This window comes from Anomaloglossus baeobatrachus, chromosome 10, assembly GCF_048569485.1.
Source record: "Anomaloglossus baeobatrachus isolate aAnoBae1 chromosome 10, aAnoBae1.hap1, whole genome shotgun sequence".
Taxonomy (NCBI): domain Eukaryota; kingdom Metazoa; phylum Chordata; class Amphibia; order Anura; family Aromobatidae; genus Anomaloglossus; species Anomaloglossus baeobatrachus.
In genome coordinates, this window is record NC_134362.1 from 168,505,582 (window position 1) to 168,520,123 (window position 14,542).

Consider the following 14,542-nt stretch of genomic DNA (forward strand, 5'->3'; position numbering starts at 1 on the left):
GGGTCCCACAGACAGCTGCGGTATTGTTTCTCCCGGCAGGTTGATGGTGACTGCCTTTCCCTGCACCTATGTAGTGTAACGGTTTCAATGGGTTCCCACCGGTAACCCGCTCCCCAGCTTGGATGGGTGCTGAAGGTGTAAGACCTGTTAACATTTACATATATAGATTAGAAGACTGTGGACTTTTCCTTGTTGTGCTGCCACCTGCTGTCAGAACAAAGAACAGCGGGCACAAACCCCCTGCTGCTTGATTTACTTGGTACAGTCCTGAACAGGATGTGAAGAGGAGCTAGTTTTGTTTGGTAGCTGTTTTATGCAGAGAGGTGTGTGTTCGGACGTGCTGAAGAAGGCAAGGCCGCATTCTGCCCTGCTGAACAAGGTCCAAGTACCTGAGTGTTGCGTGACATCTCCCAAAGACACAGATCCAAGCAAGGCTGGATGTGGAGCGAGGTGCCAGACAGCACGGGCAAATTACAGATCCGGGACAAAGACTGAACTTTAGAGGTGTCTGCGGCGGAATATGGGCCCCAACGGTGACGAGGTACCCCACGCTGAAACCTGCAGTTAAGTGTGCACACTACTTTTAGTTAGGGACAGATAGGAAAAGACTCTGCACTGTGTTATACGAGTAAGGTAACAAGGACCCTGCGTTTTTTTTTGCTTAATAAGGATTTCCTGTGTTTTGCTTTTGGGAGTACAATCTGAGGCTTCCCACCCTTGACAAGCTATTCAAAGTGGTTGTATGTATATTACATTATATCCACTGCTGTGCACCTTCCCGCTTTTCTTCCCCTCCTTTCCTGCACTATTCCTACACCTGTGTTGTGCAATATGTTATTAAATTTGCATTGATTAACCCCCGTGGTTCCGTGCAGTCCTTGCGTCTCCCGTTACCTGCAGGTTATTACAAAGGAGCCCCTTTTGCCCGCAGGCTCTGGCCCTGGGAACTTTAGCCTTGGCGGTGACTGTTTCCCTCTCTCGGTTGGACGGTTGCCTTCTGTCGGGACTTGGCTGCTGGGAAACCCAGGAGGTTCCCTTCGCTAACGGATTTGGCAAATTCACGGCGACTCCTAGCCTTGTCAGGGTCCGTAAGCCCCTGCCGGATGGTGCTGGCTTCTCTTTGCGTACCGGTCCGGTACCGCCGGGCCTCCGCCCGTCCACGGTCCTTACGGTTAGCTCCAATAGGCCACTGCTGCAGACGGTCACCACCGTCTGCCAACCTTGCTGGACGTGCCCGGGCTCCAACCCGGACACCTGCAGTAGCTCAGCACACTTTTACTCGCTGCACTTAACTTTGCTCTGCACTCAAGCTCTGCCTGAGCTATACTGACTACAGTTTCCTGCCTCCAGGACTGTGAACTCCTCGGTGGGCGGAGACCAACCGCCTGGCTCCACCTCCTAGTGTGGACATCAGCCCCTGGAGGAAGGCAACAAGGGTTTTGTGTCTGACTTAGGTGTGCCTGACCGGGAGTGTGGGGTGTGTAGATGTTGTTCTCTGTGGCCCCTGGCTTGTCCAGGGTGCCACACGACCTTTTTCTGCGATTACAGCTGCAGTCGCTTGGGGCTTGTGTCTATCAGTTTTGCACATCCAGAGACTGAAATTCTCGCCCATTCTTCCTTTGTAAACAGCTGGAGCTGAGTGAGGTTGGATGGAGAGCGTTTGTGAACAGCAGTTTTCACCTCTTTCCACAGATTCTCGATTGGATTCAGGTCTGGACTGTGACTTGGCCATTCTAACACCTGGATACATTTATTTGTGAACCATTTCATTGTAGATTTTGCCTTATGTTTGGGATCATTGTCTTGTTGGAAGACAAATCTCCGTCCTACTCTCAGGTCTTTTACAGACTACAACAGGTTTTCTTCAAGAATGGTCCTGTATTTGGCTCCCTCCATCTTCCCATCAATTTTAACCATCTTCCCTATGCCTGCTGAAGAAAAGCAGGCCCAAACCATGAGGAGGCCACCACCATGTTTGACAGTGGGGATGGTGTGTTCAGGGTGATGAGCTGTGTTGCTTTTACGCCAAACTTATCGTTTGGCATTGTGCTCAAATAGTTCGATTTTGGTTTCATCTGACCAGAGCACCTTCCTCCACATGTTTGGTGTCTCCCAGGTGGCTTGTGGCAAACTGTAAAGAACACTTTTTATGGATATCTTTGACAAATGGCTTTCTTCTTGCCACTCTTCCATAAAGGCCAGTTTTGTGCAGTGTACGACTGATTGTTGTCCTATGGACAGACTCTCCCACCTCAGCTGTAGATCTCTGCAGTTCATCCAGAGTGATCATGGGCCTCTTGGCTGCATCTCTGATCAGTCTTCTCATTGTTTGAGAGGAATGTTTGGATGGACAGCCGGGTCTTGGTAGATTTGCAGTGGTATGATACTCCTTCCATTTCAATATGATCGCTTGCACAGTGCTTCTTGGGATGTTTCAAGTTTTGGTAATCCTTTTTGTAACCAAATTTCGGCTTTAAACTTCTCCACAACAGTATCATGGACCTTCCTGTTGTGTTCCTTGGCCTTCATGATGCTCTCTGTGCTTTAAACAGAACACTAGGAAATCTTGTGTCTAGGGTGAGGGACCACGAGGCCTACCGCTGGCTCCTGATGTCCCTCACCAACCTATATAGGTTCTGCACCTATTGACTCCTATGGGGTTTGAGGTCCGGGGTCAAGTTCACGTGCCGAGCTGGACTTTTAACTACAGTTTGGCAGAACCCAGTGAACACGAACATCCAGAGGTCCGCTCATCCCTCCTCCCGAATACTCCCTCCAGTCACTTATCATTATGTAACATAATTCTATACATTAAAGTCACAACCAGACATAGAGACTGTTAATATGATTTATTTTTATGAATATTTTATGTAAATTCCCTATCAGAATGTTTTTGCAGTGTGGGAGGAAACCGGAGAACCCGGAGGAAACCCACGCAAACACGGGGAGAACATACAAACTCCTTGCAGATGGTGTCCTTGGTGGGATTTAAACCCAGGACCCCACTGCTGCAAGACTGCAGTGCTAACCACTGAGCCACCGTGCCGCCCGTATGTGGAATATGTGAGAACATCGTTTGGAGCTGCAGCCGATCTCAGGATCTCTGCACATGATGGATCTGTCTCCATGGAGCCGATGAGAATCTGTGGATCTTGATGGAAATGACCTGGAACTTGTGTAGATTTCTGGAAAGAGAAGACGACAAGATATTACATCCCATCAACAGATTCCTAAAGGAAATACAAAGGAGCTGAAGACTGGAAGAAAAGAAGCAAATTCTAATATCTACTTACATGAAGCGCAGGTCGCTCTGATCCAATTCCTCAATGGTTTATAGACTTGGACCTTCTGTCTGTAAAAAGGAAAAAAAAACCAATATTATATTGCATGTAATCTACAGATCATGGGGCGGAGAGAGAAGAGGAAATGAGGGGAACTCACCATCCGCTGTTTTGGGATGTCCATGTTCATGGTCCTTCATGCTTGGTGAGAAGTGACCAAAGAGACCAGAACAACAGGAAGATAAAGAGGATTTTTGTCCAGCCTTCAAAATAATGCAGATTTCTGTGAAGAGAAAATGACAAATCATTATATCCAGTGGCGCAACTAGAGTTCGATGGGCCCCGCTGTAAGTTTTGGACCTCACCCCCCCATCTTCCCATGCTCTGCTTAACCGCTTTCCCTCAGCACCTGGTTTTCCATGCTTTGCTATACATCTTTCCCTCAGCACCCAGCTTTCCTAAATCCCTGCTTTATATCTTTTCCTCAGCACCCAGCTTTCCTATGCTCTGCTATATGTCTTTCTCTCAGCATCCAGCTTTCCCATGCTTTGCTATACATTTTTCTCTCACCACCCAGCTTTCCTATCCTCTGTTATATATCTTTCAGCACCCAGCTTTCCCATGATATCAGAAAATGAGAACGTTGGGTGCCGTGAGAAAGATGTATTGCAGAGCATGGGAAAGCTGGCTGATAAAAGAAAGATGTATAGCAGAGCATGAGAAATCTGGTTGATGAAAAAAAAATGTATAGCAGGGCATGGGAAAGTTGAGTGATGAGATAAAGATGTATAGCAGAGCATGGGAAAGCTGGATGCTGAAAGATGTATAGCAGAGCATGGAAAAGCTGGGTTCTGAGAGAAATATGTATAGAGTAGAGCATAGGAAAGCTGGGTGATGAAAGAAAAATATATAGCAGAGCATGGGAAAGTTGGGTGCTGAGAGAAAGATGTATAGCAGAGCATGGGAAAGCTGGATGCTGAAAGATGTATAGCAGAGCATGGAAAAGCTGGGTGCTGAGGGAAAGCACTTCTTTCACTCAGTAACCAGCTTTCCTAACCCATGCTTGTATCTTTGTCCCTATTCTGGTATTATATAGCACCCTGTACCCCCCAGGCCCCGCAGAGGTCCCGACCATGATCGTTCCACCCCTGATTTTATCATATGAATAAATTCCTAGTAAAATGAGCTGGAGACTAAAAGAAATGGAATCCTAATATTTACTTACATGAAGTACAGGTTGTTGTGATCTAATTATTCTTTGTTTTCCAAACTTTTTTTGACTTTCCTTCTACAAAGAGGAGAAAGCAGCGATTATTTCTATGTTACATGTAATATACATATGACTGGACAGAGGGGTGAGTGATGACTTACCGTCCGGTGTTTGGGGTATGTCCTGTGTTTAGCCCTTCATGTTAGATATTGACCAAAGCTGATGGTAAACTAGAGAACAGAACAGCAAGAAGTTAAAGACGACATTTTTTTTTTATAGCCTTCAAATTAGTTGTAATGAATGCAGGGTCCCTTACCTGGGCTGGAATTCAAGATGGTCTCTTCCACTGCCCGCACCATGGACATCTTAAGATGTCATTGTGGTGCGCGTCTGAAGCAGTGGTTACGGCACAGGGGGCAGTGAGGGCTGGAGCGCAGCCAGTCAGAAATGCAACCTGGATGGAAGAAGTGGTTGCACGGGATGACTGTGAGCTGCTCTCCGATCTGATAGTCCTCTATACATATGGGACATCTCTCGCCCTCCTCCTGTGAGGTTACATTCCTTGTTGGGAGTCTCGCAATTTGGCGAGCTCTCCAGCTAATCCTACCACGCCTTCTCCTCGGCACAGGTACATTTTGTACAGGTGGCTCCACCTGTGGCAGTGGTGGTGGGATCACAGGCTCTGCCTGCGGTTGAATAGGTGCGTTGATGGATGGTGATGGCCCCGCAGGGGCTGGTCTTAGAGGAGAGCGGCTTCTATCTCTACTCCTGCCACTGCTGCCCTCTGCTGTTGAGCTGGAGGGCCCGGCAGGGGCTGGTGTTAGAGGAGAGCGGCTTCTTTCTCTGCTCCTGCCCCTGCTGCCCTCTGTTGTTGAGCTGGAGGGCCCGGCAGGGGCTGGTCTAGGAGGAGAGCGGCTTCTTTCTCTACTCCTGCCACTGCTGCCCTCCGCTGTTGAGCTGGAGGGTTCGGCAGAGGCTGGTCTTAGAGGAGAGCGGCTTCTTTCCCTGCCCTCTTGTCCCCTACGGTGTAGAGGATCTCTGGCAGGTCTCCCTCTCCTCTGAGTGACAGCATTGCTGTCTCTCTGATGTCCACGGGGAGGTCTTCTCTGATGTCTTTCTTGAGACCTCAACCTATGGACAGTTATGGCCTGACCTATAAAGAAATGATAAATTATCACAATTATTTCCAATTTTGTAAAATACTTATGGCCTATAGGGATCAGCCCATCTGCTGCTGCTGTGTTTAGGGAGAGGAGAACACTAGAAACAAATTGCCTTATTGTGGACTTTAGTTTACCTGCAGTTTCTATCCTAAAATGTGGCCCATCATACACCATGATATATCCTCCCAGGAATGCCCTATAGCAGAGATCTCAAACATGTGGCTGCGGGCTGCATGCAGCCCCTCAGGCTGCTTCTTGCGGCCAGCAGGCACGTGGATCAGTAACGATCGCAGCCGGTGCAGGGGCCGCAGCCGTCAGTGCTTTTTTTCAGATGAACGTTTTTCTGGAGCTGTGAAGCAAGCAAGCAACTGACCTATTTGACCTCAGTTGCTTGCCTCTGATTGGCCAGCGGCCGCTATTGGAATAGTTGGGCAAAGAGAACTTGACTTGTGCAGCGCCGGCAGAACATTTATCTGAATTTCAGATGAAGCTCTGACAATGGCTGCGAACATTACCAGGTCTACGTGCCTACAAGCCGCGTAGAATAGCACAACAGGGGACCAGGATGGGACATTGCTACAAGAAGAGGTCCAGTAAAGGGGACATTACTACAAGAAGAAGACCTGCATGGGCACATTACTACAGGATGGCCACAAGGATGGGGCACATTACTTCAGGATGGGGACCAGGATGGGCACATTACTACAAGAAGGGGACAAGGATGGGCACATTACTACATGATGAGGACCACAATGGGGCACATTACTATGGGATGGGGACAAGGATGGGGCACATTACTACAAGAAGTGGACCAGGATGGGTTCATTACTACAGGATGGAGACAAGGATGGGCACATTACTACAGGATGGGCACAAGGATGGGGCACATTACTTCAGGATGGGGACCAGGATGGGCATATTACTACAAGATGAGGACCAGGATGGGCACATTACAACAAGAAGGGGACAAGGATGGGCACATTACTACAGGATGAGGACCACAATGGGGCACATTACTACGGGATGGGAACAAGGATGAGGCACAATAATACAAGAAGGGGACAAGGATGGGTACATTACTACAGGATGGAGACAAGGATGGGCACATTACTACAGGGTGAGGACCACGATGGGGACAGGGACTGGGCACAAGGGCACATTACTACAAAAAGGGAACAAGAATGGGCACATTACTACAGGATGGGGACATTACTACAGGATGGGGACAAGAATTTGCACATTACTACAGGATGGGGACAAGGATAAGCACATAACTACAAGGAGACAAGAATGGGCATATTACTACAGAATGGTTAGCAGGATAGTGACAGTACTAAAAGATGAGGACCACGACTGGAACACTACTACAAAATGTTGGCAAAAAATTATTATATGGTGCCAATTGTAAAACTGTATTACTTGCAAAAATGGGCTCAAATATATAAAAAAAGCATGATTGTTAATTTTTTACCAGCAAAAATGTGTGTGTGTGTGTATATATATATATATATATATATATATATGTATATATACTATATATCTTTTATTTTTTTAAAAAAAACAAAAACTGTACATTGTTCTAATAAACTAAACAAAGTTCAAAAATGATGATCCAAAGCTGTATAGAAAAAAATATGGTACCAATAAAAATGTCACTTTGTCCTGAAAAGAGTGCGGCCCCCAATTGTTTATTTCTGTGTGGCCCTTATACCCAGCCGAGTTTGAGCCCCCTGCCCTATAGGGTGTGAATATTGTCTCTTGTCCCCAAATATTTCACTTACCTCGATTTTGTGGTCGGCGCAGCCATGCTTCATTGTCAGCAATCAGCTGACGCAGCTCCCGGGCACTCATGTCTTAGGCACCTGAAGCTGATAGAATTTGGAGAATTGAGCTCTCCGGGCACCGGTATTATTGTGCCCTGATCAAAGATCAATAACAAGTAATAGGAAGTAAACACTAGATGTGGAGCACAAACTAGATCACTCTTCCAGAACCAAAGTGAAGTGTCAGCAAAAGCATCAACTCAAGAAATGGCAGTGATGTCACTGTGCGGGGGGCTTATATACCCTCCGGCATTCCATTCCATTATGACATCATCATATAGAACCCCGAGCATTGTGACATCACAGCAGCCGGCCGCCATGTTTGCTGCCAACCGATGAATGTTGTCAGAGAACGTGGAATATAAATATTCTGTCTGTTTTTTTATAATATAAATGTATATAAATCTGTGCATTGGAAAAGATTTATATAAACAGGTTTTCTCATTGTTTGTAAATAGTAAATATTTTGCTTGGTAGATAATATATATTATTTATTGTATAAATTGTTAATTATTAAACATTAGATGTCTATGGGGAATATCTATTATATAAAGCTAAGTGTGTGTGTGCGTGCGCGTGTGTGTGTGTTTGTGTGTCCGCTAAAGGAATCCACACTGTCGCATGTACAATCACGAAATTTTGCACAGACACTCCATGTGACTCAGGGAACATCATAGAGTATGTTTTTAGGGGAAATTTTAACCTCGTGCTTTCCAGTTATTCGCCAAAAAACCTGCCTCCATTAAAGTCAATGGAGCTGGGAGCCACAGTGCAGCCAGAACGTTAGAAGAATGTTGGCGTGTTAAGCTGGTGTCACACTAAACGACAGCGACAACGACGTCGCTGTTACGTCACCATTTTCGGTGACGTAACAGCGACCTTGTAAGTCGCTGTTATGATCGCTGCTTAGCTGTCAAACACAGCAGAAGCAGCGATCATAAGGTCGCTGTGCTACATGTTCAGATAGCAGGGAGCCGCGCTTAGCGCTGGCTCCTTGCTCTCCTGCAGCACACATCGGGTTAATTAACCCGATGTGTGCTGCAGCTACATGTCACAGTTCAGAGAGCAGGGAGCCGCGCTTAGCGCTGGCTCCTTGCTCTCCTGCAGCACACATCGGGTTAATTAACCCGATGTGTGCTGCAGCTACATGTCACAGTTCAGAGAGCAGGGAGCCGCGCTTAGCGCTGGCTCCTTGCTCTCCTGCAGCACACATCGGGTTAATTAACCCGATGTGTGCTGCAGCTACATGTCACAGTGCAGAGAGCAGGGAGCCGCGCGCACTGCTTAGCGCTGGCTCCTTGCTCTCCTTGCTATAGTATACATCGGGTTAATTACCCGATGCGTACTGCAGCCACATGTCACAGTGCAGGAGCCGGCACTGGCAGCAAGAGCGGAGGCTGGTAACCAGCGTAAACATCGGGTAACCAGGGAAAGGTCTTCCCTTGGTTACCCGATGTTTACGCTGGTTACAGCTTACCGCAGCTGCCAGTGCCGGCTCCTGATCGCTTCATTTCGTCGCTCTCTCGCTGTCACACACAGCGATGTGTGTGTCACAGCGGGAGAGTGACGACCAAAAAATGAAGCTGGACATTCAGCAACGACCGGCGACCTCACAGCAGGGGCCAGGTCGTTGCTGGATGTCACACACAGCGACAGCGACGGGACGTCGCTGCAACGTCACAGAAAATGGTGACGTAGCAGCGACGTCGTTGTCGTCGTCGTTATGTGTGACACCAGCTTTACAATTCAGCCAGGGAAAGAGACAGACAGGCAGGGAAAGAGACAGGGACAGAGGCAGACAGGGACAGAGGCAGACAGGGACAGAGACATGGAAAGAGACGGAGACGGAGACTGGGAGACAGTTACTATCCTGGGAAACGCCAGGTACTACAACTATTTCTTTATAATATTACTTGTGGGTGCTACACTATTGTTAAACAATACACAATTCAACTGCTGCAGAACCTCTTCAACTCAGACTGACAACACCTGCAGTGTGTATTATGATGTTCTGCAGCAGCTGAGGTTTGTGTCATGTGAATCTCAGGCAGCTGAGGGGAGATATTATTTTATTTTTTGGCACAGTAGTAGCAACTTACTATAATAGTAATGAGAAGCCCCCGACCTCTGCAGGAAGAGTTATGGAGCATCACATTGTCCTATATGTAAGCAGTGTGGTGACAAAGCTCGTGGGCCCCAGTGCAAGTGTGTCGTCCAGGGTTATGGGGTACTCGGTCCCGGGCGGTGTATAGCTGTAGAATGTCCCTTTGGTGGCCGTTGCCTGGTCCCGTGCCCTGGGTGCTTTTTGAAAAGGGGATATTTACAGGGGATTCTTGAATAAAGTTTATACGTATCGCCACTTGCGGTGTTGCGGCTATGTGGATAGAGCCGCCGCTGCACAATGTTCACTACTGGGGCTGGTGGTAATTGCAGCCTGGATGTTAGGCCCTTCGCAAGCAGGGCCAGACCCCAGAGGATAGGTGTTGCAGGTGGGTGTTGAAAGAAGGTAGGCCATAATGGGAGTTTGGTGTAACTGGTTCTTTTTACTCACTGCACGCTGGTAACTGGTCACCCGAGACTGGCTGGTCTTAACCGCAGGTACCCTTAGGCTCAGTGTCGGTTTAGTGACCTGGTGGCTTCTTTCCCCTGCACCTGTCTTTGGTTGGTGGGTCCCCGTGGCGTAGAGCGGCTGGGGGTCCCCTCCTGGTTGTCTTCTTCAGCAGTCCTTATGACGGTAGCGTGAACCCTGTGGGGTTGAAGTCTCTTATCCTGTCCCCGATTCTCCCTTTGCTACTGAGTCCCGAACTTCAAGGTTAGTGAGGTCCTTGATGGTCCCCTAACTGTGCAGATTTTATCAGGTCTGCCTGGAGTTTTTGCCTGACCTAGGATTCTGTACCCCATTGATGCATAGTTCCGGGAGTACTCCACCGGCAACTAACCGCCTAGGCCCTCAGGTCACTTCTTCACTGTCTCCTCTGTCTGACTCCTCACCGTCCGCCCCTCCCACCTGGTTGTCTAGTGGACTGGTATTGCTCCACCTCTAGGCGGCCATCCATTCTTCCGACCCTAGCCTTATACCATTCTATGGTAGATACCTGAGGAAAAACTGGGATTTTCTAGAGTGTTTGTGTGTTACCGGCACTGATTTTCTGGATCCCTAGGGAGTATGCCCTGCATCCCGATGGGGATGCAGTTCCTTGTAGCTCACTGATGGCTTCAAGGGCACTACATTCCCCCTTGGTTAATTCCAGCACGTCCTCGGGCTGCAAGTGATACAGGTTACACTTTTTATTTTTCACGCATAACATAACAGGTCTTCCCACTCAGGGGAGGTTCAGACTTTAACGTTTCATAAACTGGAGTACCCCTTTCCCTTCACCCACCACCCAAAAGTCCTGGTCCCAGAACCCTCTCGGAGGAAGGTCAGCGGTCTCTTTGGTGACCAGGTCTCGGCCTACTCCACCGCAGACCTTTCCTCCCATCTTCCTCTGCTTGGAGGCGGTGTTAACAGGGTCCACTGGTTAGGGTGTACTGTGGTGATGCACAATTGGTGCAACTTTTTACATTTAATGTTTTTGGCTGCTGCCAGTCCTGCAGCCTGGGTCAATTTTCATCAACTCAAAACTTGTTAACTTTTCAGCACACATTTATCTGAAACAGTCAACAATAAACAAACAAGCGGTAGTGCAACGGGTCATAGCAACCAAGGTGTTGGAAAGGGGCCATCTGGTTCATTTGGCCTCCTGCGATCAGCATTTTTAGTGTTTAAGAGTGGAAAATATCAAACGTTTTATTTTTTTTTATATTTTGCTCAATTAAAAACAAATAATAATATTTAAGCAAAACATTAAAACATTAATACTTCACATCTTTTCAGTTGACTTTTTCTTTTTGTTGGACGACACCTTCCCTTTAAGGCACATGTCACCCGGTTTAGCCGAGTCCAGTTCAATCCTGTTCATAACGCCAGGAAAAAGGGTTGTGTCGCCCAGGGTTATGGGGTACTCGGTCCCGGGCAGTGTATAACTGAGAAATGTCACTCTGGTGGCCGTTGCCCGGTTCCGTGCCCTGGGCCCTTTTTGGTAAAGGTGGATATTTACAGGGGATTAGACTAGTGTTCACTTGTGACGCCACTTGCAGTGTTGCGGCTATGTGAATGGAGCCACCGCTGCACAATGCCCACTGCTGGGGCTGGTGTTAATGGCAGCCTGGATGGTAAGCCCTCCGCAAGCAGGGCCGGCCCCAGAGGGTAGGATTTGTGACAGATGTTAGAAGAAGGGAGTCCACACCAAAGTTCAGTGCAACTGGTTTTTACTCACTACTGATGATAACTGGTTAGCCAAAGCCGGCTGGTTTCACCTCCAGGTTCTCTTGTTTCCAGTGCCAGTTAGTAATCTGGTGCCTTCTTCCCCTGCACCTGTCTCTGGTTAGTGGGTCCTCGTGGCGTAGAGCAACTGGGGGTCCCCATCTGGTGGTGTTGTTGCACTGCTGTCCACCTGACGGTAGTGTGAACCCTGTGGGGTTGGAGTCTCTGGTCCTGTCCCGGATTCTCCCTTTGCTACTAAGTCTTCGGATTCTTAGGGTCAGCAAGGTCCTTGATGGTCCCGTGGCTGTACAGGTGTTAACAAGCCTGCCTGGAGCTTCTGCTTGTCCTAGGGTCCTGTACCCCGTTGGTGCGTAGTTCCGGGAGTACTCCATCGTACTCCACCGGCAACTACTCTCCTGAGCTCCAGGTTACTGCTCACTACTGGACAGTCACTTCCCATTCACCTTCTCTCCTTCACCTCCACTGTCTTACTACTACTACTACTACTACTACTACTGTCTTATTCTGTCCACAGTCTGCCCCTCCTACCGGGTCCTACCTAGATGATCGATGCTGCAGGGAGTGGGGAAAGGTGAGTATAAACGTTTATTTTTTGTGTGCCATAGAATACAGGCCATATACCAGGATGGGGGTATATGAGCAGGATGGCAGTATATAGCAGGATGGGGGGTATATGAGCAGGATGGGGTTATATGAGCAGGATGGGGGTTATATGAGCAGGATGGGGGGTATATAGCAGGATGGGGGTATATACAGTAGCAGGATAGGGGGTATATGAGCAGGATAGGGGTATATGAGCAGGATGGGGGGTATATGAGCAGGATGGGGGGTATATGAGCAGGATGGTGGTATATAGCAGGATGGGGGTATATGAGTAGGATGGGGGTATATAGCAGGATGGGGGGTATTTATCCGGATGGGGGTATTTATCCGGATGGGTGTATTTATCAGGATGGGTGTATATATCAGGATGGGGGTTATACCAGGATGAGGGACATATATAAAAGGATGCAGATCATATACAAGGCAGGAGGATCATTACCAGGATGCGGCACCTTAGTAGAGAATTTGGGGACATTACCCCCATAACAGTGTCAGCAGCAGATCCTCGCCCCATTACAGTGTGTCTTGACCACATTTTTTGCTTAAAATTTTATTTTCCTATTTTCCTCCTCTGAAACCAGGGTGCGTCTTATAGTCCGATCCGTCTTATAGTCCGATGCGTCTTATAGTCCGAAAATACAGTATTTGGTCAGTATTTTACCTCAGTGTTTGTAGCCCAAACCAGGAGTGGAACAATCACAGGAAAAGTAGAATAGAAACACGGCACCACTTCTGTATTAGTCTCCCACTCCTGGATTTGGCTACAGATACTGATGTAAGATACTAACCGCGTTTGGGGGGCACTTTTGTTGTAATCAAATTTTATGGCTGCAATGAAAGGGGAATCTAGGGGCTTCAATAGGAGGAAAATTATTTGGTAAGGGCTGTAAAGTTGTGAAATATGCTCTTCTGTGTCCCAGCTGAATATTTTTATTTATTATTATTAATTTATTTTTTGGGGGGGCGGGGCCCAATTAGAAATTCTGCTATGGGGCCCCATGATTTCTATGTACGCTCCTGTATATATTACAGTGCCTTGAAAAAGTATTTGACCCCCCCCATTCAAGTACATGTTATGCCAGACACAGACCTTGTATAATAGTAGTGATAAAAAGATGCCCTACACTGTTAATTACTTAAAGAGTCTTCTGCTAAGCTCTACAGACCAACCCCCACCTAATTCTGCTACACCCTCCCTCCTCGCTTCTCTTATTCTCTTGGGACTTCCTGGCAGATAATCACAGTTTAGGTCCTATCCCTTACATCGTGCTTACTGGTCGGACTTGTACAAATTAGATACCTTTCGGTCATTACCTTTAAATTATTATATCGCCAAAGGGCACAGTAGGCATATACAGTGCCTTGCGAAAGTATTCTGCCCCTTGAATTTTTCAACCTTTCCCAGATTTCAGGCTTCAAACATAAAGATAAAAATGTTAATGTTCTGGTGAAGAATCAACAACAAGTGAACATGTGGCGCCCCAGGACCTGGTCGCCACAACAGCATTGCCCTCCCAAAGGGTTAATGCTGAGCCTGGAGGTAATTGGGAAGTCTATTGGCCAGTAAGTTTAACATCCAACGCAGTTCTCCCTCCGGCCAGCAGGGGGAGCTCTGAACCTGGAATTCCAGGGAGCATTCCTTATGTCTGACCTGAGGGAGGAAGTAGTGTTCAGTCTGTAGAGAGAAGTGACAGCAAGCAGACGCAGAGTGTGCTGTCCTGTGGATCTGGGGCCAAGAGCTGGAGCAGCTTGGCCCAGGGAAGCAGGAGTAGCAGAGAGGCACAGAAGAGACTCGGACATCGGAGTCTGTGGCCACCAGGACCTAAAATACTTCCTGGTAGCCGAATCCGAAGGGCAGGAGAGCTGCAAGCACCTGGCCCATAAACAACCCGAAGGTACAGCTGCCTCATCAGGGCCCGGTGTGGACTCCAGCAGAGAAGCACCAGAGAGGGCCTGCGCAGCCTACCACAGAGGGAAAGTACTTCCAGGCCGACCGGATCCCCTTCACCACCTGTGACAGTCTCCCAGGACTGGACTGTTCTTTAAGTAAAAGAGGAGAAGGTAAAAAGACTGTTGTTTGTGCCTGTTTCTTTCATTGCCTGTCGGCCCTGCACCGTGTTATCCACACAACACCA

At 47.9% G+C, this 14,542-nt stretch overlaps 1 long non-coding RNA gene across 1 annotated transcript; it reads right to left on the reverse strand.

Moving 5' to 3' along the window:
- Positions 1-3,321: 3,321 nt before the first annotated feature.
- LOC142254583 (uncharacterized) lies at positions 3,322-4,570 on the reverse strand. Its single transcript, XR_012727265.1, has 3 exons — positions 4,507-4,570; positions 3,442-3,564; positions 3,322-3,352 (listed from the first exon to the last, which is right to left on the reverse strand). It is a non-coding gene; the product is annotated as an uncharacterized LOC142254583 (long non-coding RNA).
- Between the last annotated feature and the right edge of the window lie 9,972 nt (positions 4,571-14,542).